The sequence below is a fragment of the Drosophila willistoni genome, unplaced genomic scaffold, assembly GCF_018902025.1.
Source record: "Drosophila willistoni isolate 14030-0811.24 unplaced genomic scaffold, UCI_dwil_1.1 Seg531, whole genome shotgun sequence".
NCBI classification, from domain to species: Eukaryota; Metazoa; Arthropoda; class Insecta; order Diptera; family Drosophilidae; genus Drosophila; species Drosophila willistoni.
Genome location: NW_025814459.1, coordinates 2,152,218 through 2,177,025, shown reverse-complemented (window position 1 = coordinate 2,177,025; position 24,808 = coordinate 2,152,218). Strand labels below are relative to the sequence as shown.

The 24,808-nt window shown below is 37.7% G+C and overlaps 1 protein-coding gene across 1 annotated transcript in view; it reads right to left on the bottom strand.

Moving 5' to 3' along the window:
- LOC26530201 (transcriptional regulator ATRX-like) overlaps window positions 1-24,341 on the bottom strand; it is a 518,978-nt gene extending 494,637 nt beyond the window's left edge. The window contains exon 1 of the mRNA XM_047013068.1: window positions 23,986-24,341. The gene's annotated coding sequence lies outside the window, so the exon portion shown is untranslated. The remainder of the gene's footprint in view (window positions 1-23,985) is intronic.
- Window positions 24,342-24,808: the final 467 nt, after the last annotated feature.

Sequence of the window (24,808 nt, the reverse complement as noted above, 5' to 3'; positions counted from 1 at the left end):
GAGCGAACCATTGCCGACCGGTATCCAATGCCAAGCATTCCAATGATTCTAGCGAATCTTGGAAAGGCTTGGGTACTACCAAATTTATCTAGCTGAAAAGGATCGCGCGAAAGCGGCGTTCTCAATAAAAAGCGGGAAATACGAATTCTGTCGCTTACCCTTTGGTTTGAAAAATGCAGGACTCATATTTCAGAGAGCAATCAATAATGTTCTAAGAGAACAAATCGGGAAAATATGCTATGTCTACGTAGATGACGTGCGAATATTTTCTAAAAACGAATCCGAGCATGTCAAACACATTGACACTGTGCTCCAACTGCTTTACAACGCCAATATGAGACTGTTGAACGAAAAAAGGAAATTTAAAAAAAAAAGCGTCAAATATTTTGGTTTCATCGTCTCTAGTGACGGAACAATTTACTGAAGAACGTAACGCTCAAATTCATTACAAGCCAGGGAAAGAAAACCTTGTGGCAGATGCCTTATCACGGCAAAATGTTAGATGATCAAATTCGAAGAGTTAATAGCGAACATAATCGCGCACATAGAGTGGCGAAAGAAAATATAAAACAAACTGGTTAATACGCTTTAACCAATGAAATAGTCTCAAATTGCAAAGTTTGTACTACTGCTAAATACGACCGTCGCCAAAATAACAAACCCATACCGTCTTATCTTGGCGAAATGGTGCATATTGATATATTCTCCACTGACCACGAGCTATTTCTGACCTGCGTGGACAAGTTTTCCGAATTCGCTGTTGTACAACCCTTATTATCTCGTACAATAACGGAGTTCAGTTAGTCAATATTTTTCCAAAAATAAAGACAATTTATTGTGACAACGGAGCATTGTTCAATTCAGAAACGATTTCTTCAATGTTAAAAAATCACGTCGAAATAGACATAGTTAACGCACCTCCATTGCATAGCTGCTCGAATATACAAGTAAAACGTTTCTACAGTGCATTGCTAGAGGTAACCAGATGCATGAAAATCTCTTAACCACTTAATGATACAACCCAAATAATAGTAAGAGCACCATACACATACATTTTATGTAGCGTTTCGTCTGTGTATGTATGCGTCTACTCTGTTGATTTGATGATGACGCAAGCAGGGCTGCCGACAGCGGTTGTGCCGAGGTCTGAGGTTTTATATACAATACTATCACCAACTACTATTACCAATAAATTTCATGGGGATACTCCAATTTTTATGAAAATGTTTCTTCTAGAGCTATATGATATAGTGATCCGATCCTGACAATTTTCATTCCTTATTTTTCCCGGGTTATAAGTAGCTCAAATCCCAAGTTTCATCCCATTAGCTCTTAAGACGGCTGAGTAAAACTCGTACGCACAGACGGACGTACGAACGTATAGACGGACATGGCTATATCAACTCAGCTTCTCATGCTGATCAAGATTATATATACTTTATGGGGTCGGAAACTTCTCTTTCTGTGCGCTACGAACATGTGACCAATTTTATAATACCCTCTGCAAGGGTATAAATATTTCCGAGCTGTTCAGCCTTTCTAAGATGATACATCCATCAGCTGCAGCGTTTAGGAATCTAGCTGACACTGGAGACGAAAAGGTGATCTTAAATGCAATTTTTATTTACTTACAATTAGTTATGAACAAAGATGATTCACAAATAAAGCGCAAATAGGAATAGCAGCTTTATGCGACAAACCCGTCGTGGAAAGAACGCGAGGCCACACTAAATCTCTGTCTCTGTTATATAAGAAAGTTGGCGATAAGTCCCCAAAATGTTTGTATTGGAATTCCGAAGACCATAGTACTACCAGTTGTCTGTCACATTCAGCGTTGTCAGTGAAACAACGGTTCGATTTTGCAAAAACCGCTCTGCTTTATATTCACTATCTTCGGAAGTGGCGCACTGTCGCTATGTGCAAAGCAACAATCCATGCAGTTACCTAGAGAAGAGTGTCCAATCGACTTGGGATCGCTAAATCCAAGTTAAGAAATTGCTACACACTGTGTCGAAGCCACGAGTGAATTGCAGTAAGGTATGATTGGACTTCTGAATCCTGAACTCCATTTTGTCATTTCAGTCACCTCCAACCGTTAATACCACTGGGTGGAAAATACCTTACAATCTAAAATTAGCTGACTCACACTTTTATAAGCTGCAAAAAATAGATATGCTTATTGGAGCAGAGGACTTCCAGTCGACCGGATTCGGAAATAACTCTACATTGGATACAGTCACACCCATCGACACTGGCTACGTTCGTTTCGAACAGGGTGGCTGAAATTCAAGAGTGGTCATAGAACGTAGTTTGGCGTCATGTGCCAACAAAACAGAACCCAGCTGACATAGTGTCACGAGGTTCCAGAATTTCTCGGTAGACCTCAATATGAGTGGCCTTTCAACGGACAAAGCGCGCAGGTTGGAGGGAAAAAAATCAGCTGTCATGCTGACTCTTAGGGTTGACGAGAACCCTCTCATCGAGTCCTATTCGTCACATGCAAAGTTATTACGGGTGTCCCGTTTCATCTGTAGATGTAAGAACAAATCGATCATGTTTGATTTCATTTCATAAAATTATTGATATATTGCAAAATAAAGAATTTCGAGAATATATTGAAATAGTTCGTAAGAGCGCCAAAGTGGGTCAGAAACTTCAAGAATTGAACCCCTTTATACACGAGAGTTGAGAGTTGGGGGCGACTTGTAAACGCTCCTATTACATATGATGCAAAATGTTCCCTCATTTTATTAGAAGCTATGTCCGTTATCTACATTGATCGAATTGTTATGTTGGTCCAAGAGCTTTGGTGAGCACCCTGCGTGAACAGTTGTAGGTTGTCAACGGTGCAGAAGTCTGTAGTCAGACAGTAATGTCTTGTGTCTTACGTTTCAAGTACAAGTCACGACTTATGATACAAATAATGGGAAATTTGCCGGCAGACAGAGTTAGAGAGCTCCACCCATTCAGCATTTGTGGCATAGATCTTTGTTGCAAAATCGAAGGCGAGGTGGACGCAGTTCGGGAAATCGCATCAAGAAGCGGATGCGAATTCGCGTTCATACCATATTTTGGGGGACGGCGAGCCCATAACACCTGGGCACCTGTTGGTCAGAGGACCGTTGAGGGCACCACGGGACTCTGGACCAAAAATGTGTCAGCGGCTAATTGAAGCGATGGCCCGGGTAATATATGCTAGGGCTCCAAAAGCGAGGCAAGTGAAACGAGCGGATACCCAACATCGCCATGGGAGACCTGGTCCTTGTCTCAGAGCCGAACCTACCGACGCAGCAGTAGATGGCAGCAGTGGTGGTGGCACAAGTTGGCATCCTTGCCGTTTTTTTGAAGGCTTTTTAGCCCTCCAAGGGGTGGTGTTGGCGCAGATGAGCGCTATGTGTGTGGGAGTCGCATGGAGCGAACTTGCTCGCTCTGCCTCGTTAGTTAAAGTTATGGAAATAAAAATATAGACGAAAATTATCTTTGAAAGCGAGCGCTTTTTTATTCCTTATTCGAAGTCCCGTCATTTAACGGTCCACCAATTACTTAGCAGAGTTTATTATAAAAACTCTTCAAAATTGTCATTATTTACTACCCTGCTTATTTCTGAAAATGGAGCACTTCCTTTTCATCCCACAGTGGTATTCATTTTCTTAAACAAATATAATTTATAAATTTATAAAAGATTGGTGAATTTAAAATATTTTTTATATGATTGATCAACTTTGAAGTCAAAGCTTAAGGGCACTGCTGTTTTTGTGAACACAGCTGTACATACAGCGGTGGCCACTCCGTTAGTGCCTTTGGTGTTTTTGAGTTTCAAGTAATCTTATAAAGAAATTGTAAATTTTTGGTATTTAGATACATGATATAAAGCGTAAATATGGTTATCTCAATTTTTTTCCCTGGGCAAATGTTTAGCAATTTTTTTTTAAAACCTACACTGCGCGACAACCGATTAGCACACCCTGTTACCTCTCATTGGAAATATAAATAACAGGTAACTGTAAATCTCTATCATGCTCTTTATATTTTTCTATCATTCTTCTGCATTTGTACTTAGTATAAAAACAAATAGCATGCTTTGGAAGTTTACCGTTAGTTAGTCTTATTTTTTATTAGAAATAAATGAAAAAATCATGCCATTTTTCTGCGACAACCGATTAGCACACTTCCCTTTTTGTGTGGATTTTTGTGTGAAAGCTGTCGGATCTGACTTATTATTAAATTAGATAAATTTTGAATTAAATAAATCGAAATTACTTAATTATGGGAAAAAGCAAAGCAGTTAGATGAGGCAGACTCACGAGACTCTGCGGCTAAAATCAAGCAAAAATCAGGTGTTAAGTCGAGTGTGCGGACTGTGCAACGCATTATTAAAAGTACAAGTACACAAAACGCCTTAAATTAAAAAAAAAAAACACCTCTAAACGCAAATAGAAAGATGCAGCGGCTTGAATTTTGTCGATTGATATGGCGACTTGTTGTCTTTTCGGATAAGGGAAAATTTAATTTAGATGGCTATTCGTACTACTTTCACGATCTTAGAAAGGAAGAGCTTGTTTTAGATCGACAGCTGTGCTGGTGGTGTCTTGGTGTGGGGAGCAATTACCTATTATGGAATTATACAACTTCAATTTTTGACAAGTCGAATGAATGCCACAGCTTACAATGGGGTATTGCAAACGGTTTTTTCTGCAATAAAGGAAATTTTTGGACCCTTGAAGTGGAAGTTCCAGCAGGATAACGTACCTATTCATACGTCCAAAGGTGTAAAGTCGTGGATTGGAAGTACCTTTGCTAAACTTACCTTCGGTAAATTGGCCCCCATACTCGCCTGATCTGAACATTATTGAAAATGATTGGGGATGGCTGGCACGTAAAGTATACGAATCAGGAAGGCAATATACAAATGAAATAGAGCTTATAGAAAGTATTAAAAAATGCCTGGAGCACCATTTCATTAGCCTACATTCAACAATTGTATGACTCTTTACCCAAAAGGATGTATAAGGTCATACTTAACCGTGGTGGCACAACACACTATTAATTTTGTTTATATGTAAATAAGTTAAAACAGATTGAATTAACAATAAAAACATTTTCGAGTGGGTGTGCTAATCGGTTGGCGCGAAAATTTAAGACGATTTCTTATATTAATTTAGATAATATTCTCTTTAAACGTTATTAATAAAGTTAATATCCTAAATTTTATTTTTCTTTGTTTAAAAATATGTGAATGAATATGATCATTAACACAATGACACAAAATTCATTCCAAAAGGATCACGCGATTGGCTGATATTAAGCTTCAAATGTAGGAAGCATTGGGTGTGCTAATTGAACTATTTTTGGACTCACTGGTACCGATTGGTAAATTGACAGAAGTCATTACCGATACCAGCTATTTTGATAGTTGCTAAGGACAATAGGGTTGCGCAACGCAAAAATAAATATATTTGTTTGCAAAATTGGTAAACGATTATATTTCAAAATCAAAAATTTTAAAATATGAATCCCACGCAATATATTCGTTAAATTAACAACCCTGTTGTTTACATTTGAAATTGAATTAAAATTGCAATTGATGAAAATTGAATACCACTTGAGGGCAAAGCCTACTAACTTTATATTATCTAACTACTTATGCTATTAACTGGGGTCTTTGAATAGAATTGAGCGGTGGCAAGAAAAATGTCGTATTATTTTCTGCGATCATTTTTTGTATAATTTTGCTTTGTTTTCTCAATCAACTTGCATATTAACATCAAAAATGTCTACTTCTATACAAAATTCAAATTTTTCCAAAGGGCAGCATAAAATTGAACTATTTGCAGCTGTATGCTTCTTCTTTTGTCGGGCCAATTTCAATAGAGAATTGTCCACTTGGCTCATTTTTTCTATAGAAACGTACTAGTACCAGCAAAAACGATCGCTGTTTAATTTTTTTAATGGCGATTTCGTAAAACTATAAATTTAACACAAGAATAATCAATTCCTTAAATGCATTTCGATCCAAAATTAAACAAAGTTCATTTTAATTGTACTTTATTTCATTCATTTTTTGATAAAAGCGCAATATTATCGAAAACTTTGAGGAAAAGCAGCGAGATTTTAAAACTGTCAATCGACATTTCTGTGACACCGCACAATTAATTTTGGGTTGGTGTCAGGTTGTTATTAATTTTCGTAACACCCCTGTATATATTTATACATACATATACATTGTTAAAGCGATACATGCACTCATTAACTTAATAAACCCAAATAAAAAAAAAAAGCAACACTAAAGTATTTGCATGTGCACATACTAATTGTTTGCAAATGGAATGGCGGAAGAAGAAAAAATAAAATTGAGGTTCGCTATCGAATCTATGGGATCACAAGCGTCACCAATAATAAAGTTGGAAAATTGACATATCTAGATTCATCAATACACAGCGAGGAAACGAGCTAAAATTAAAATGGTACAAAAAGCAACGAGTCATGAACTTTAACTCAAAACATCCGAAGTCAATAATAATGAATACAGCAAGAAGTTGTTTACAACTAAGCATTCGTTACCAATATCGGATATCGGACCCAATTTTTGATGAAGAAACGAATGAAGAAATAAGACGCATTTTAAAGGATAATGACTTTCCAAACCATTACTAGGATAATGACTTTCCAAACCATTACTAAAATCTCACAACAAGACAACAAATAGAGAACCCATAACAAAACGATTTATGTTCGTCACATATGTCCCACAACTGTCGGAAAGATTAGCAAACTCGAATTGCTATGAGACAGAACAAATACAGATAGCACACAAACCCAACAACACGTTACGAAGTATATTCAACAGGACCAAAAGCAATATTGATGCAATGGACAAGAGCAACTTAGTTTATAAAATACCATGTAACGGTACCAATGAAGAAAACTGTGATAAAATGTATATAGGGACAACCAAATCGACCAAGAACAACATTACCAGCACAGCCCAAAGATTCGCCATCGGCTTTAGCACTGGCTCGCGAGGCTAAGAACAGTATAGAAAGGAGCATATTCGCTTCTACGTATGCTAAAGCAGTTAAAGATAGATAATAATAGGCAATGCATCGCCCCTACTTTACAGAAAAACAGTGCCAAAATAGACCCCAACAAGGTGAGCAGGGATCAGCCTCAAATAAAAAAGAAAGTCGAGCCAAAGACCAAGTGCAACCGATGGATGTTGATCCTTCAGTTTCCAAGCTAGATACCCTTGATACGTTTGATGCTTTGGGGGGGGTAACCCTAAACTTATACAGCGGTAGTATTACTTATTTCAACACGACAGAAGCGTAAGAGAGGAACATAAAAAGGTAATACTGAACAGGATCGGCACATTTTTGACCTCTAACGAGGCATTATTATAAACACTTCAGTCATTGACACAATTCACACAATAGTCAATCAAAAAGTGTACTCCAAGCTTTACCCATATCCTATGGGTGTAGCCGATTTCGTTACCAACGAAAGCTCTTAGTTTTTGAAAGACGATTTTATAAGACCATCTCGGTCTGCGTACAACAGTCCTACATAGGTTGTTGACAAAAAAGGCTTTGACTAAAACGGTAACAAAAAGATACAACTCGTCATTGACTTTCGAAAGTTAAACGAGCGAACCATTGCCGACCGGTATCCAATGCCAAGCATTCCAATGATTCTAGCGAATCTTGGAAAGGCTTGGGTACTACCAAATTTATCTAGCTGAAAAGGATCGCGCGAAAGCGGCGTTCTCAATAAAAAGCGGGAAATACGAATTCTGTCGCTTACCCTTTGGTTTGAAAAATGCAGGACTCATATTTCAGAGAGCAATCAATGATGTTCTAAGAGAACAAATCGGGAAAATATGCTATGTCTACGTAGATGACGTGCGAATATTTTCTAAAAACGAATCCGAGCATGTCAAACACATTGACACTGTGCTCCAACTGCTTTACAACGCCAATATGAGACTGTTGAACGAAAAAAGGAAATTTAAAAAAAAAAGCGTCAAATATTTTGGTTTCATCGTCTCTAGTGACGGAACAATTTACTGAAGAACGTAACGCTCAAATTCATTACAAGCCAGGGAAAGAAAACCTTGTGGCAGATGCCTTATCACGGCAAAATGTTAGATGATCAAATTCGAAGAGTTAATAGCGAACATAATCGCGCACATAGAGTGGCGAAAGAAAATATAAAACAAACTGGTTAATACGCTTTAACCAATGAAATAGTCTCAAATTGCAAAGTTTGTACTACTGCTAAATACGACCGTCGCCAAAATAACAAACCCATACCGTCTTATCTTGGCGAAATGGTGCATATTGATATATTCTCCACTGACCACGAGCTATTTCTGACCTGCGTGGACAAGTTTTCCGAATTCGCTGTTGTACAACCCTTATTATCTCGTACAATAACGGAGTTCAGTTAGTCAATATTTTTCCAAAAATAAAGACAATTTATTGTGACAACGGAGCATTGTTCAATTCAGAAACGATTTCTTCAATGTTAAAAAATCACGTCGAAATAGACATAGTTAACGCACCTCCATTGCATAGCTGCTCGAATATACAAGTAAAACGTTTCTACAGTGCATTGCTAGAGGTAACCAGATGCATGAAAATCTCTTAACCACTTAATGATACAACCCAAATAATAGTAAGAGCACCATACACATACATTTTATGTAGCGTTTCGTCTGTGTATGTATGCGTCTACTCTGTTGATTTGATGATGACGCAAGCAGGGCTGCCGACAGCGGTTGTGCCGAGGTCTGAGGTTTTATATACAATACTATCACCAACTACTATTACCAATAAATTTCATGGGGATACTCCAATTTTTATGAAAATGTTTCTTCTAGAGCTATATGATATAGTGATCCGATCCTGACAATTTTCATTCCTTATTTTTCCCGGGTTATAAGTAGCTCAAATCCCAAGTTTCATCCCATTAGCTCTTAAGACGGCTGAGTAAAACTCGTACGCACAGACGGACGTACGAACGTATAGACGGACATGGCTATATCAACTCAGCTTCTCATGCTGATCAAGATTATATATACTTTATGGGGTCGGAAACTTCTCTTTCTGTGCGCTACGAGCATGTGACCAATTTTATAATACCCTCTGCAAGGGTATAAATATTTCCGAGCTGTTCAGCCTTTCTAAGATGATACATCCATCAGCTGCAGCGTTTAGGAATCTAGCTGACACTGGAGACGAAAAGGTGATCTTAAATGCAATTTTTATTTACTTACAATTAGTTATGAACAAAGATGATTCACAAATAAAGCGCAAATAGGAATAGCAGCTTTATGCGACAAACCCGTCGTGGAAAGAACGCGAGGCCACACTAAATCTCTGTCTCTGTTATATAAGAAAGTTGGCGATAAGTCCCCAAAATGTTTGTATTGGAATTCCGAAGACCATAGTACTACCAGTTGTCTGTCACATTCAGCGTTGTCAGTGAAACAACGGTTCGATTTTGCAAAAACCGCTCTGCTTTATATTCACTATCTTCGGAAGTGGCGCACTGTCGCTATGTGCAAAGCAACAATCCATGCAGTTACCTAGAGAAGAGTGTCCAATCGACTTGGGATCGCTAAATCCAAGTTAAGAAATTGCTACACACTGTGTCGAAGCCACGAGTGAATTGCAGTAAGGTATGATTGGACTTCTGAATCCTGAACTCCATTTTGTCATTTCAGTCACCTCCAACCGTTAATACCACTGGATGGAAAATACCTTACAATCTAAAATTAGCTGACTCACACTTTTATAAGCTGCAAAAAATAGATATGCTTATTGGAGCAAAGGACTTCCAGTCGACCGGATTCGGAAATAACTCTACATTGGATACAGTCACACCCATCGACACTGGCTACGTTCGTTTCGAACAGGGTGGCTGAAATTCAAGAGTGGTCATAGAACGTAGTTTGGCGTCATGTGCCAACAAAACAGAACCCAGCTGACATAGTGTCACGAGGTTCCAGAATTTCTCGGTAGACCTCAATATGAGTGGCCTTTCAACGGACAAAGCGCGCAGGTTGGAGGGAAAAAAATCAGCTGTCATGCTGACTCTTAGGGTTGACGAGAACCCTCTCATCGAGTCCTATTCGTCACATGCAAAGTTATTACGGGTGTCCCGTTTCATCTGTAGATGTAAGAACAAATCGATCATGTTTGATTTCATTTCATAAAATTATTGATATATTGCAAAATAAAGAATTTCGAGAATATATTGAAATAGTTCGTAAGAGCGCCAAAGTGGGTCAGAAACTTCAAGAATTGAACCCCTTTATACACGAGAGTTGAGAGTTGGGGGCGACTTGTAAACGCTCCTATTACATATGATGCAAAATGTTCCCTCATTTTATCAGAAGCTATGTCCGTTATCTACATTGATCGAATTGTTATGTTGGTCCAAGAGCTTTGGTGAGCACCCTGCGTGAACAGTTGTAGGTTGTCAACGGTGCAGAAGTCTGTAGTCAGACAGTAATGTCTTGTGTCTTACGTTTCAAGTACAAGTCACGACTTATGATACAAATAATGGGAAATTTGCCGGCAGACAGAGTTAGAGAGCTCCACCCATTCAGCATTTGTGGCATAGATCTTTGTTGCAAAATCGAAGGCGAGGTGGACGCAGTTCGGGAAATCGCATCAAGAAGCGGATGCGAATTCGCGTTCATACCATATTTTGGGGGACGGCGAGCCCATAACACCTGGGCACCTGTTGGTCAGAGGACCGTTGAGGGCACCACGGGACTCTGGACCAAAAATGTGTCAGCGGCTAATTGAAGCGATGGCCCGGGTAATATATGCTAGGGCTCCAAAAGCGAGGCAAGTGAAACGAGCGGATACCCAACATCGCCATGGGAGACCTGGTCCTTGTCTCAGAGCCGAACCTACCGACGCAGCAGTAGATGGCAGCAGTGGTGGTGGCACAAGTTGACATCCTTGCCGTTTTTTTGAAGGCTTTTTAGCCCTCCAAGGGGTGGTGTTGGCGCAGATGAGCGCTATGTGTGTGGGAGTCGCATGGAGCGAACTTGCTCGCTCTGCCTCGTTAGTTAAAGTTATGGAAATAAAAATATAGACGAAAATTATCTTTGAAAGCGAGCGCTTTTTTATTCCTTATTCGAAGTCCCGTCATTTAACGGTCCACCAATTACTTAGCAGAGTTTATTATAAAAACTCTTCAAAATTGTCATTATTTACTACCCTGCTTATTTCTGAAAATGGAGCACTTCCTTTTCATCCCACAGTGGTATTCATTTTCTTAAACAAATATAATTTATAAATTTATAAAAGATTGGTGAATTTAAAGTATTTTTTATATGATTGATCAACTTTGAAGTCAAAGCTTAAGGGCACTGCTGTTTTTGTGAACACAGCTGTACATACAGCGGTGGCCACTCCGTTAGTGCCTTTGGTGTTTTTGAGTTTCAAGTAATCTTATAAAGAAATTGTAAATTTTTGGTATTTAGATACATGATATAAAGCGTAAATATGGTTATCTCAATTTTTTTCCCTGGGCAAATGTTTAGCAATTTTTTTCTAAAACCTACACTGCGCGACAACCGATTAGCACACCCTGTTACCTCTCATTGGAAATATAAATAACAGGTAACTGTAAATCTCTATCATGCTCTTTATATTTTTCTATCATTCTTCTGCATTTGTACTTAGTATAAAAACAAATAGCATGCTTTGGAAGTTTACCGTTAGTTAGTCTTATTTTTTATTAGAAATAAATGAAAAAATCATGCCATTTTTCTGCGACAACCGATTAGCACACTTCCCTTTTTGTGTGGATTTTTGTGTGAAAGCTGTCGGATCTGACTTATTATTAAATTAGATAAATTTTGAATTAAATAAATCGAAATTACTTAATTATGGGAAAAAGCAAAGCAGTTAGATGAGGCAGACTCACGAGACTCTGCGGCTAAAATCAAGCAAAAATCAGGTGTTAAGTCGAGTGTGCGGACTGTGCAACGCATTATTAAAAGTACAAGTACACAAAACGCCTTAAATTAAAAAAAAAAAAACACCTCTAAACGCAAATAGAAAGATGCAGCGGCTTGAATTTTGTCGATTGATATGGCGACTTGTTGTCTTTTCGGATAAGGGAAAATTTAATTTAGATGGCTATTCGTACTACTTTCACGATCTTAGAAAGGAAGAGCTTGTTTTAGATCGACAGCTGTGCTGGTGGTGTCTTGGTGTGGGGAGCAATTACCTATTATGGAATTATACAACTTCAATTTTTGACAAGTCGAATGAATGCCACAGCTTACAATGGGGTATTGCAAACGGTTTTTTCTGCAATAAAGGAAATTTTTGGACCCTTGAAGTGGAAGTTCCAGCAGGATAACGTACCTATTCATACGTCCAAAGGTGTAAAGTCGTGGATTGGAAGTACCTTTGCTAAACTTACCTTCGGTAAATTGGCCCCCATACTCGCCTGATCTGAACATTATTGAAAATGATTGGGGATGGCTGGCACGTAAAGTATACGAATCAGGAAGGCAATATACAAATGAAATAGAGCTTATAGAAAGTATTAAAAATGCCTGGAGCACCATTTCATTAGCCTACATTCAACAATTGTATGACTCTTTACCCAAAAGGATGTATAAGGTCATACTTAACCGTGGTGGCACAACACACTATTAATTTTGTTTATATGTAAATAAGTTAAAACAGATTGAATTAACAATAAAAACATTTTCGAGTGGGTGTGCTAATCGGTTGGCGCGAAAATTTAAGACGATTTCTTATATTAATTTAGATAATATTCTCTTTAAACGTTATTAATAAAGTTAATATCCTAAATTTTATTTTTCTTTGTTTAAAAATATGTGAATGAATATGATCATTAACACAATGACACAAAATTCATTCCAAAAGGATCACGCGATTGGCTGATATTAAGCTTCAAATGTAGGAAGCATTGGGTGTGCTAATTGATTGTCGGGCAGTGTATAATATAATAGATACACATGGGCACTCTTTAAGGAAGTCGTAGATGCGACGCGATTCTGAAGGTGACCGTATTTAAAGCTATCGGTTGTCAATAGCGATGAATGTTAAAAACGCTTTTGACACGGCGAACTGAGGCTGTATTTTAGATGCAATTCAGAACCGATTGGATCCGATGATGGTTGTTGCACTGACGCTTGTTGCAAAAGAACTGCCCACAGTGGAAGAGTTAGCCAACTCAGCATTACGCTAACTATAGATCAGTGGGGTTGAAACTAGCCACGCATAAATGAGAACCGATCCTTATAAGCAGTACAAAAAAAGATGGAAATAGCCCATATAATCGATGACGGAGCATTGGTGGAAAAAAATCCGATACCTAGAAGTCTGGCTGGACACTCGCCTCTGCTTCAAGGAGCACTTAGCATATGTCCAACCAAAGATTGCGAAGACCGGGAGTGCACTATTTTCCAAATCTCTAAGACCTGTATAATATCAGGGGTGTCACAGAAATCTCTAGAGATTTTGAGCCATTTGTTTTTGAAATGTACCAAATGAAATGTTGGTGTCACAGAAATCAAAGACATTTCTATTTTTGAACTATTTTTGGACTCACTGGTACCGATTGGTAAATTGACAGAAGTCATTACCGATACCAGCTATTTTGATAGTTGCTAAGGACAATAGGGTTGCGCAAATAAATATATTTGTTTGCAAAATTGGTAAACGATTATATTTCAAAATCAAAAATTTTAAAATATGAATCCCACGCAATATATTCGTTAAATTAACAACCCTGTTGTTTACATTTGAAATTGAATTAAAATTGCAATTGATGAAAATTGAATACCACTTGAGGGCAAAGCCTACTAACTTTATATTATCTAACTACTTATGCTATTAACTGGGGTCTTTGAATAGAATTGAGCGGTGGCAAGAAAAATGTCGTATTATTTTCTGCGATCATTTTTTGTATAATTTTGCTTTGTTTTCTCAATCAACTTGCATATTAACATCAAAAATGTCTACTTCTATACAAAATTCAAATTTTTCCAAAGGGCAGCATAAAATTGAACTATTCGCAGCTGTATGCTTCTTCTTTTGTCGGGCCAATTTCAATACAGAATTGTCCACTTGGCTCATTTTTTCTATAGAAACGTACTAGTACCAGCAAAAACGATCGCTGTTTAATTTTTTTAATGGCGATTTCGTAAAACTATAAATTTAACACAAGAATAATCAATTCCTTAAATGCATTTCGATCCAAAATTAAACAAAGTTCATTTTAATTGTACTTTATTTCATTCATTTTTTGATAAAAGCGCAATATTATCGAAAACTTTGAGGAAAAGCAGCGAGATTTTAAAACTGTCAAACGACATTTCTGTGACACCGCACAATTGATTTTGGGTTGGTGTCAGGTTGTTATTAATTTTCGTAACACCCCTGTATATATTTATACATACATATACATTGTTAAAGCGATACATGCACTCATTAACTTAATAAACCCAAATAAAAAAAAAAGCAACACTAAAGTATTTGCATGTGCACATACTAATTGTTTGCAAATGGAATGGCGGAAGAAGAAAAAATAAAATTGAGGTTCGCTATCGAATCTATGGGATCACAAGCGTCACCAATAATAAAGTTGGAAAATTGACATATCTAGATTCATCAATACACAGCGAGGAAACGAGCTAAAATTAAAATGGTACAAAAAGCAACGAGTCATGAACTTTAGCTCAAAACATCCGAAGTAAATAATAATGAATACAGCAAGATGTTGTTTACAACGAATGCTTAGCATATCGGACCCAATTTTTGATGAAGAAACGAATGAAGAAATAAGACGCATTTTAAAGGATAATGACTTTCCAAACCATTACTAGGATAATGACTTTCCAAACCATTACTAAAATCTCACAACAAGACAACAAATAGAGAACCCATAACAAAACGATTTATGTTCGTCACATATGTCCCACAACTGTCGGAAAGATTAGCAAACTCGAATTGCTATGAGACAGAACAAATACAGATAGCACACAAACCCAACAACACGTTACGAAGTATATTCAACAGGACCAAAAGCAATATTGATGCAATGGACAAGAGCAACTTAGTTTATAAAATACCATGTAACGGTACCAATGAAGAAAACTGTGATAAAATGTATATAGGGACAACCAAATCGACCAAGAACAACATTACCAGCACAGCCCAAAGATTCGCCATCGGCTTTAGCACTGGCTCGCGAGGCTAAGAACAGTATAGAAAGGAGCATATTCGCTTCTACGTATGCTAAAGCAGTTAAAGATAGATAATAATAGGCAATGCATCGCCCCTACTTTACAGAAAAACAGTGCCAAAATAGACCCCAACAAGGTGAGCAGGGATCAGCCTCAAATAAAAAAGAAAGTCGAGCCAAAGACCAAGTGCAACCGATGGATGTTGATCCTTCAGTTTCCAAGCTAGATACCCTTGATACGTTTGATGCTTTGGGGGGGGGTAACCCTAAACTTATACAGCGGTAGTATTACTTATTTCAACACGACAGAAGCGTAAGAGAGGAACATAAAAAGGTAATACTGAACAGGATCGGCACATTTTTGACCTCTAACGAGGCATTATTATAAACACTTCAGTCATTGACACAATTCACACAATAGTCAATCAAAAGTGTACTCCAAGCTTTACCCATATCCTATGGGTGTAGCCGATTTCGTTACCAACGAAAGCTCTTAGTTTTTGAAAGACGATTTTATAAGACCATCTCGGTCTGCGTACAACAGTCCTACATAGGTTGTTGACAAAAAAGGCTTTGACTAAAACGGTAACAAAAAGATACAACTCGTCATTGACTTTCGAAAGTTAAACGAGCGAACCATTGCCGACCGGTATCCAATGCCAAGCATTCCAATGATTCTAGCGAATCTTGGAAAGGCTTGGGTACTACCAAATTTATCTAGCTGAAAAGGATCGCGCGAAAGCGGCGTTCTCAATAAAAAGCGGGAAATACGAATTCTGTCGCTTACCCTTTGGTTTGAAAAATGCAGGACTCATATTTCAGAGAGCAATCAATGATGTTCTAAGAGAACAAATCGGGAAAATATGCTACGAAACTACTAAAACGAATCCGAGCATGTCAAACACATTGACACTGTGCTCCAACTGCTTTACAACGCCAATATGAGACTGTTGAACGAAAAAAGGAAATTTAAAAAAAAAAGCGTCAAATATTTTGGTTTCATCGTCTCTAGTGACGGAACAATTTACTGAAGAACGTAACGCTCAAATTCATTACAAGCCAGGGAAAGAAAACCTTGTGGCAGATGCCTTATCACGGCAAAATGTTAGATGATCAAATTCGAAGAGTTAATAGCGAACATAATCGCGCACATAGAGTGGCGAAAGAAAATATAAAACAAACTGGTTAATACGCTTTAACCAATGAAATAGTCTCAAATTGCAAAGTTTGTACTACTGCTAAATACGACCGTCGCCAAAATAACAAACCCATACCGTCTTATCTTGGCGAAATGGTGCATATTGATATATTCTCCACTGACCACGAGCTATTTCTGACCTGCGTGGACAAGTTTTCCGAATTCGCTGTTGTACAACCCTTATTATCTCGTACAATAACGGAGTTCAGTTAGTCAATATTTTTCCAAAAATAAAGACAATTTATTGTGACAACGGAGCATTGTTCAATTCAGAAACGATTTCTTCAATGTTAAAAAATCACGTCGAAATAGACATAGTTAACGCACCTCCATTGCATAGCTGCTCGAATATACAAGTAAAACGTTTCTACAGTGCATTGCTAGAGGTAACCAGATGCATGAAAATCTCTTAACCACTTAATGATACAACCCAAATAATAGTAAGAGCAGCAATTGAATATAATAACACAATCCATTCAGTTACAGAAGAAAAACCAGTTGAAATTTTTCGTGCACAAAACACTGATTTGCGAGAAAATATCAAAGGAAGGCTAAACAAATCCCAGCAAAATCCACTTTAATGATGCAACGCAGATAGAGGAAATAGAGTATTTGACGTAAGTGACCAAGTATTCATTAAAAGAAAAAAAAGCTTAGGAAACAAACTATCGCCATTGTGTTGTGAGGGACGCGTGCAAGCAGACCTGGAAACGTCTGTACTTATTAATTTGATCAAGTTCCTACAGATGTTACATAACACCACACAGCTACTATAGTCCCTGGTAAAACGGTAAAACTGTCAGTCGTAAACGCAGCAGGGGCATGGATTATAGACTTCTCCGATGCAAATTACATGCCTGTGCAAACGGCATCTGACTGAATTCACGAAAATCAAAGACGATACTGTACAACTGACTGAATTACAAGACTTACATGCGAAAACTTGTAGAAGTAAATATAAAAGATGTCCAAAATCTTTTGGCCGCGTTGCGAATTCACAACAGGACAGAAAGCAGAAATGAAATGAATGCAAATAACAGAAGCACAGCTAATTCAGTCCAACAATAGACAAATAATAATTAACACAGAAACTCAAAGGCAAAATAATTTTCTTACAGATACAATTAATAAAACCAGAGGGCCGGGGCTAACTTCGACCGTGTCAAAGTTTGTATACCCTTGCAACTTTTATGGTAACTCTTTTCTTACCTATAGCCATCAAAGTGAAAAAACGTTCAAGCTAAAAAGGCTAATGTTTGCGAAAGAACGGCCTACAATCTTAGCATAGATTTAGATAAAAAACTAAGATATTGATCAAAGTCACTGTTTTCCACCGATCGTTCCTATGGGAGCTATATGATATAGTAACCCGATCTTTATCAAATTCGGCACAGTCATTAACAGATATATTAAACTAACAAATGTTTAATTTGAAAGCAATCGCGTCAAAAGTAACGAAGTTATTGACAAAAGTCACTGTTTTCAAAAGATCGTTCCTATGCTATATGATATAGTCACCCGATCTTGATCAAATTTGGCACAGTCGTTTATATGTGTAATTAACTCACCAATATTTCATGACAATAGCTCAGAAAATAACAAAGTTATTGAGAAAAGTCACTGTTCGTGACTTTGCCATTTGTATGGGAGCTATATGATATAGTGATCCGATCCGGGTGAATCCGAGATATACAACGCCTGCAGTATATACAAGCCTACATGCAAAATTTCAGCTCTGTAGCTTTAACGGTCTAGGAGGAGTTTGCGTTGATCCAGACGGACGGACAGACGGACGGACGGACATGGCTATTTGAACTCGTCTCGTCGTGCTGATCAAGAATATATTTACTTATATGGTCGGAAATGCTTCCTTCTATGCGTTGCACACTTCTGACTGTTGTACCCTTTTTGCAAGGGTATAAAAAGCTTCTGCTCTCTGACGTGACGGTCGTGTTTTTGCATAGCTCCTGAGTTTTTATTAATATTTATTGTTTTCTCTCAGTTTTTAATTGTGCTTAGCTTGTTTACGCTTTCGCTGGTGTTGTTTGCTTGACACCCTTGTGTTTTATTTCCATAATTCGCCAAATTAATCAGTTTAAACAGTTTTTTCTATTTCTTGATTAGTGTTTGGTGCATTTAATTTTTTTTCTTTTTATTTTTTCTCTCTCGTCATTGCTTCTGCAGTTGCTCCCCTCATCGCCCCATTATACCATCAGTGCTAGTGGCTTTGTTGTTCTATCTGCTTTGTGTTTGTGCTCAGCTTCTCTCCCGCGTAATCACTTTTGTAAGGCCGCCTCTCAAAGGTCGGCTTATAACTGTTCTTGCACTCTCTCTTGTGCTGTGCACTCTAGCTGTTCTCTTTGTTTTATTTGTAATTATTGATTTCTTATCGATAATTATCTTTGTGCTGTGTATTTAAATTTTTCTATTTATTCTTATATATATAAATTTATTTTTTTTTTTTGCCTTGTGTTTCCTTTGGCTCTATAATGGCTTGTTGTCTACCTACTTGCAAGCATTCTGATCGTTTTGATGATCAGTATAGAGCAATATCTTGTTGGCTTTGCGATAATCTTATTCACTTAAAATGTGCTGGCCTCAATGGCCGTGACTACGACAAATTTTCTGGTTTGTCTGTGTCTAAGCCTGAGCTTGGCTTAATGCGCTGGACTTGCCCATCTTGTGCCAGCCAGCAGCTTGATTTTAGCCGTATGTATACGGATATTCGTTTAAAGTTTCTTTCTTTAAACAAACTGGCCAAACAGCTGTCTAACGAGTGTGACTCTAGCGTAGAAATGTACCATTGAGTTGCAAGTCCATTACAAGCCCTGGTGTACCTCATTCTATCCCTCACGGGAACTCTGATCAATCACAGGATTATGCTAGCTCTCAATCACTTGCGGATCCCAATGCTCCTCCGCCTCCACTAACTGTAGTGCCTCATCGCAAACAATTATTTATCTCTAGGCTTGCTCCTTCTACTTCTGAGTCGTCTGTGGCAGCTTACATTAGTAATATATGCCCTGCTAAAGTTTTAATTCAAAAGTTTAAGTTTTCTAGGCCTCGCGAAATCTCCTCTTTTAAAATTACAGTACCTAATGAGTATTTCTCAGCTATGGTTGACACTAATTTCTGGCCAGAGGGCCTAGTTGTACACGAGTTTGCGCCCAATAAGCGCTTCCGTCCGTTGCCTGTCCACCTTCCTAATTTATCTTCTGCTTCAAAAAACTAATAACGTCTAGTCTTTCCATCCATTATCAAAATGTAAGAGGACTTCTTACCAAGCTCTCGAACCTGTTCTGTGATAGCCAAACCTTTTCGGCTGACATATTAGCTTTCTCTGAAACTTGGCTTAACTCCTCTGTTTTGGATAATGAAATTCTTTCTAATAACTTTATTTCTTATAGGCTTGATCGTGTTGGTCGTCGTGGCGGTGGAGTACTTATTGCTGTCAACTCGAATCTGTGTTCAAGTGTTGTGCCGATTGATCTGCCCTTAGGTGTTGGGTGTATTTGCGTCGAAGTTACATGTTCCAACTTTAGCTTATATATTTCTTGTTCATATATTCCTCCAGCTTCTGATATAATGACCTATATGCACAATGCTGATGCTTTGCAAACTATTTTTGATCGTCTTAAAGATCGCTATTTCCTTATAGTTTTAGGTGATTTCAACTTGCCTAATATTTCTTGGCTTGTTGATGATAATCTATCTTTCTTAATTCCTTCATCTCAACATGTTTTTCTTGATAGCCTACTTGAATGTCCGCTATATCAGTTGAATTCTTTCCTTAACTCTTCTCCTTACCTATAGCCATCAAAGTGAAAAAACGTTCAAGCTAAAAAGGCTAATGTTTGCGAAAGAACGGCCTACAATCTTAGCATAGATTTATATAAAAACTAAGATATTGATCAAAGTCACTGTTTTCCACCGATCGTTCCTATGGAAGCTATATGATATAGTAACCCGATCTTTATCAAATTCGGCACAGTCATTAACAGATATATTAAACTAACAAATGTTTAATTTGAAAGCAATCGCGTCAAAAGTAACGAAGTTATTGACAAAAGTCACTGTTCGTGACTTTGCCATTTGTATGGGAGCTATATGATATAGTGAACCGATCCGGGTGAATCCGAGATATATAACGCCTGCAGTATATACAAGCCTACATGCAAAATTTCAGCTCTGTAGCTTTAACGGTCTAGGAGGAGGTTGCGTTGATCCAGACGGACGGACAGACGGACGGACGGACGGACATGGCTATTTCACCTCGTCTCGTCGTGCTGATCAAGAATATATATACTTTATATGGTCGGAAATGCTTCCTTCTATGCGTTGCACACTTCTGACCAAAATTAATATACCCTTTTTGCAAGGGTATAATAATACAATCCAGAAGTGGTGAAATTACCAATATCCCACACTTCTACGAAAAGTTACTAGCAAGAAATATAATGCTAAAACAGAATTTCCAGACTTTATGCCTACTATCACGCTTGTCAAATCAAATTTAATAAGCCCAGGTATTTTCGATCAAGAATATTTAACATATATTTTTACGGAACAGTTCACAACGGTCTCCATAGTCAGTTTAATAAGAGTGTCCAACATTAAAAGATTTCACATGAACAAGGTTCCTGGCATTCTGGCTTCCCCTTTGCTGCATATAACATTAAAAGATTTCACATGAACAAGGTTCCTGGCATTCTGGCTTCCCCTTTGCTGCATATAATGGGACACGATCATGTGTTAAGTCTACCTTTGCTACAGTGAATGAATGAACACAACCTTAATTCCATCCGGGAGCTGAACGATGATGTGACGCCCAACGGATTCCCCAAGGTTTGGTTGTAGCCTTCTTGCTCTGTAGCCTCGACGTAGCTGGTCATTGTCAGTAACAGAGGAAGTCAGCTGAGAGGAGAAATTATCGAACAATCCAACGAACTGCCCCGCACTAAGACTTAGAACAATCTGTGCAACTGCAACATCGATGTGTCGAATGTTATATATACGCTAACACTGCGTGTAACCAAGAGTTAATAGCTTGACCTTGCCTTGCATATCTACTTCTTATGTATTTAGCTTTAAATTCGCATTCCCATTTATGTATGTATATATTGTGTTGTACTATCGACTAAACAATAAAGGTAAATTGCTCCGGCACCTCGCCGTAATTATATTCTTTAATCTTTAATACATTGCTGAGCCACAAGGCCAGTGATCTACAGATATCTAACCGTATCTCGACCTAATTCATTCCTTTGGGTTGGATACCACGGCTAACACTACTGGTAATCAGTGGACGGACCCAGCAACTTAATTTACATACATACATATGTATAAACTACTACTTTGATTAACGTCAATAGCTCAAACGTAGATTTGTAATTATATATACATACATACAGTTTGTCAAGAAAGTGCTTACACACAGGGAAAACATTTTAATTTTATACTTTAAAACGAAAAAAAACAGTAAGAATGTATTTATCCAATATTTTTTTAAATGAAAATTAGTAAACTAAAGTAAAAATTATTAGTAAGTAAAAAATAAATCAAAATATGTTTCCATTAAGAAAAGAAATTAACAAAAAAATTAACAAAAATCAACTGCCACAACTAAAACTATTAATTCATTAAAGCGTTTTAACTACTTAGTACTTAAAACTAATATTGTGTGTGGCCACCATTGGCATCTATGACTGCTCCCAAGCGTCTTTTCATTGATTGGACCAGGTTACTGACATATTCCACTGGGATATTTTGCCATTCCTCCAAAACATTGGTTTTCAGCTCCGTTTTTTTCTTAGGATGTCTCTTGGCGGTTCGCTTCTTCAGATAAGCCCACAAATTTTCAATGGGATTTAGGTCCGGGCTTTGAGCTGGTGTATCCAACACATTTTTACAGTTGTGGAGCAGCCAGCACCTTACAACATTTGCCTTATGTTTGGGATCATTGTCTTGATAAAACCTAAAAGTAGGCTTACCATTGGCAAAGAACCCAAATTTGTTGGCACTGGCTACTTAATGTGTGCGCAAAATAAAACCTAAATCTCCAACTCCTTTGCTGAGGCCCGACGAGAGGGGGGTGGTAAAGGTGGGATTCCCACCGGGCCCGAAGTTTTTAGCGGGGCCCGGTTTTTGATCGAAATTTTCAAATTTGGGAAAAGTTTAGTATGTACCTTTACAACTTTATCTGAACCGTAAAAGAATGTCACTTGTGTATTATCTACTAATCGTAATCAGGCATTATGAACACGGGCCCGGGCCCAACCTTAAAAAAATGGTTTTATGTAAAACAAAAAAAACTGTCTATATGATATTATCAACTCGATAACTTTATAAACATATTCTATTCTAAGACAAATTATTTATTCTGAGGCACGAGTTTACCACATTTATCAAACAGAATTGAAGTAAAGGGTTTTGGTTGGACCATCGTTATAATATAGCATCATTTTGGTTCCATCGGAAAATATTAAATCATCCCAATATGAATCTGGCTGATTTCCGTTCATTCTTGAAAACGTTAGAAGTCTTTGTTTTTTTTTTTTCAGGGCTGCCCGCGACGAGAAAAGGTTACGTTTTAGTCTCTGAATCATTTTCCCGGGAAATTGTTAAGCCACATTCCTCCTCAAGGTCACTGGCAAGCTTTCGGGTCGAAATGGTTGGGTTTTTTTTGCAAACTTTTCTCAGCACAATCCGTTCTGCCCTGGATGTTAATAGGCGAGACCGCACAACTGTGCGGGCTTTAATTCGAGCTTACCCTCTTTTTTGGCACGGGAGTAATTGTACCCATTAACAATGAAATCAAACCAAAAATTGATGCTGTCATAGCTATTGATCCGAAAACTACACAGCACGCATACATGTAGCGTTTATGTAGCGTTGCGTCTGTGTGTGTATGTGCTCTGTTGATTTGATGATGACGTAGTAGGCAGCGCTTGAACCGATTTATATCGACTGTAACTTGTGTTTTATTTATCCGATCAGATTTAAATTTTGGGATCTGAGGTTTTGTATCCAATACTATCATATTAGTAAATTTCATGGGGATACTACAGTTTCTGCAAAAATGTTTCTTCTAGAACTATTTGATATAGTGGTCCGATCCTGATGATTTTCATACTATATCTTACCCGGGTAATAAAGAGCACAACAAAAATTTAATCCCGATAGCTCTTAAGATGGCTGAGTAATACGCATACGCACTCATGCTGATCAAGAATATACATACATATATACTTTATGGGGTCGGAAACGTCTCCTTCTGTGCGTTACAAACATCTAACCGATTTTATAATACCCTCTGCAAGGGTATTAAAACGATATGTGTAAACACTTTCTTGGCAGTCGATTTTTGTTATTTTTTGTTAATTTCTTTTGTAAATCGAAACATATTTTGGTTTTTTTTTTTGGATAAATACATATGTACATTCTTATTGTTTTTTTTATGGCTTTAAAGTAAAAAATTAAAATGTTTTTGCTGTGTGTAAGCACTTTCTTGGCAAACTGTATTTCTACAACGCAATACTAACCAATTTATAGACTTTATAAAATACACCAAATCAGTTAGAAATAAGACCTCTTTGGGGCGCAAAAGGTTATTTGTTATTAGGCTAACGTAATAGGGATCAGGCGTTGATATCGCACAGATCAGTGTGGAAACCGCTTTTAACTGCAATGGTTATTGTGTTCCCCTTTGGAGACAATGTTTGCCGAATGCTGAAATGTTTGTACATACATAAATGTGTTGATATTGATTGTACGAATCTATGGCTGTCATGAACGCGACCAGCAGGACACCGATTAACTTCTTAAACGAAAATATCAGAAAATAAATATGTATGTACACACATATTTGGGAAACGAGCCTGGACGAAAGATTCGCATTTGCAACCATTTCAACAAGGCAACATCGTACTAATGCCTTTGAGACTTACACGTTCTCATAGTTTAACATCTAGCAACCCGTCAAACATAAACTAAAAACATTAAGCCCCGGTTCCCACAAAACCCATCTCTGGGGAATGCTTGAGTATAAGGCTGATGTCAGAGTGGACGCGATAAGCGATGCGATAATATTGAGCGACAATGAGCGAGAAAGCTCTGCATTCAAATGTATATGTAATCGTTGAAAGCATGTCAGAGTGCAAGCGAAGCGAGAAGAGAACCAAAGCGACAAGTTGAAGCGAGTTGCGAGAAAGCGATTCTGAATCGCTTTCTCGCTTTATCGCTTCATCCAACTGTTGTTATACTTGTGTTTTCGTTGCGTTCTGAGCTTAAAATATTAAAGAAGCTAACATCGGCTATGCCGAAGTTTATATACCCTTGCAGTCCTTGGTAATAATAATTTTATAT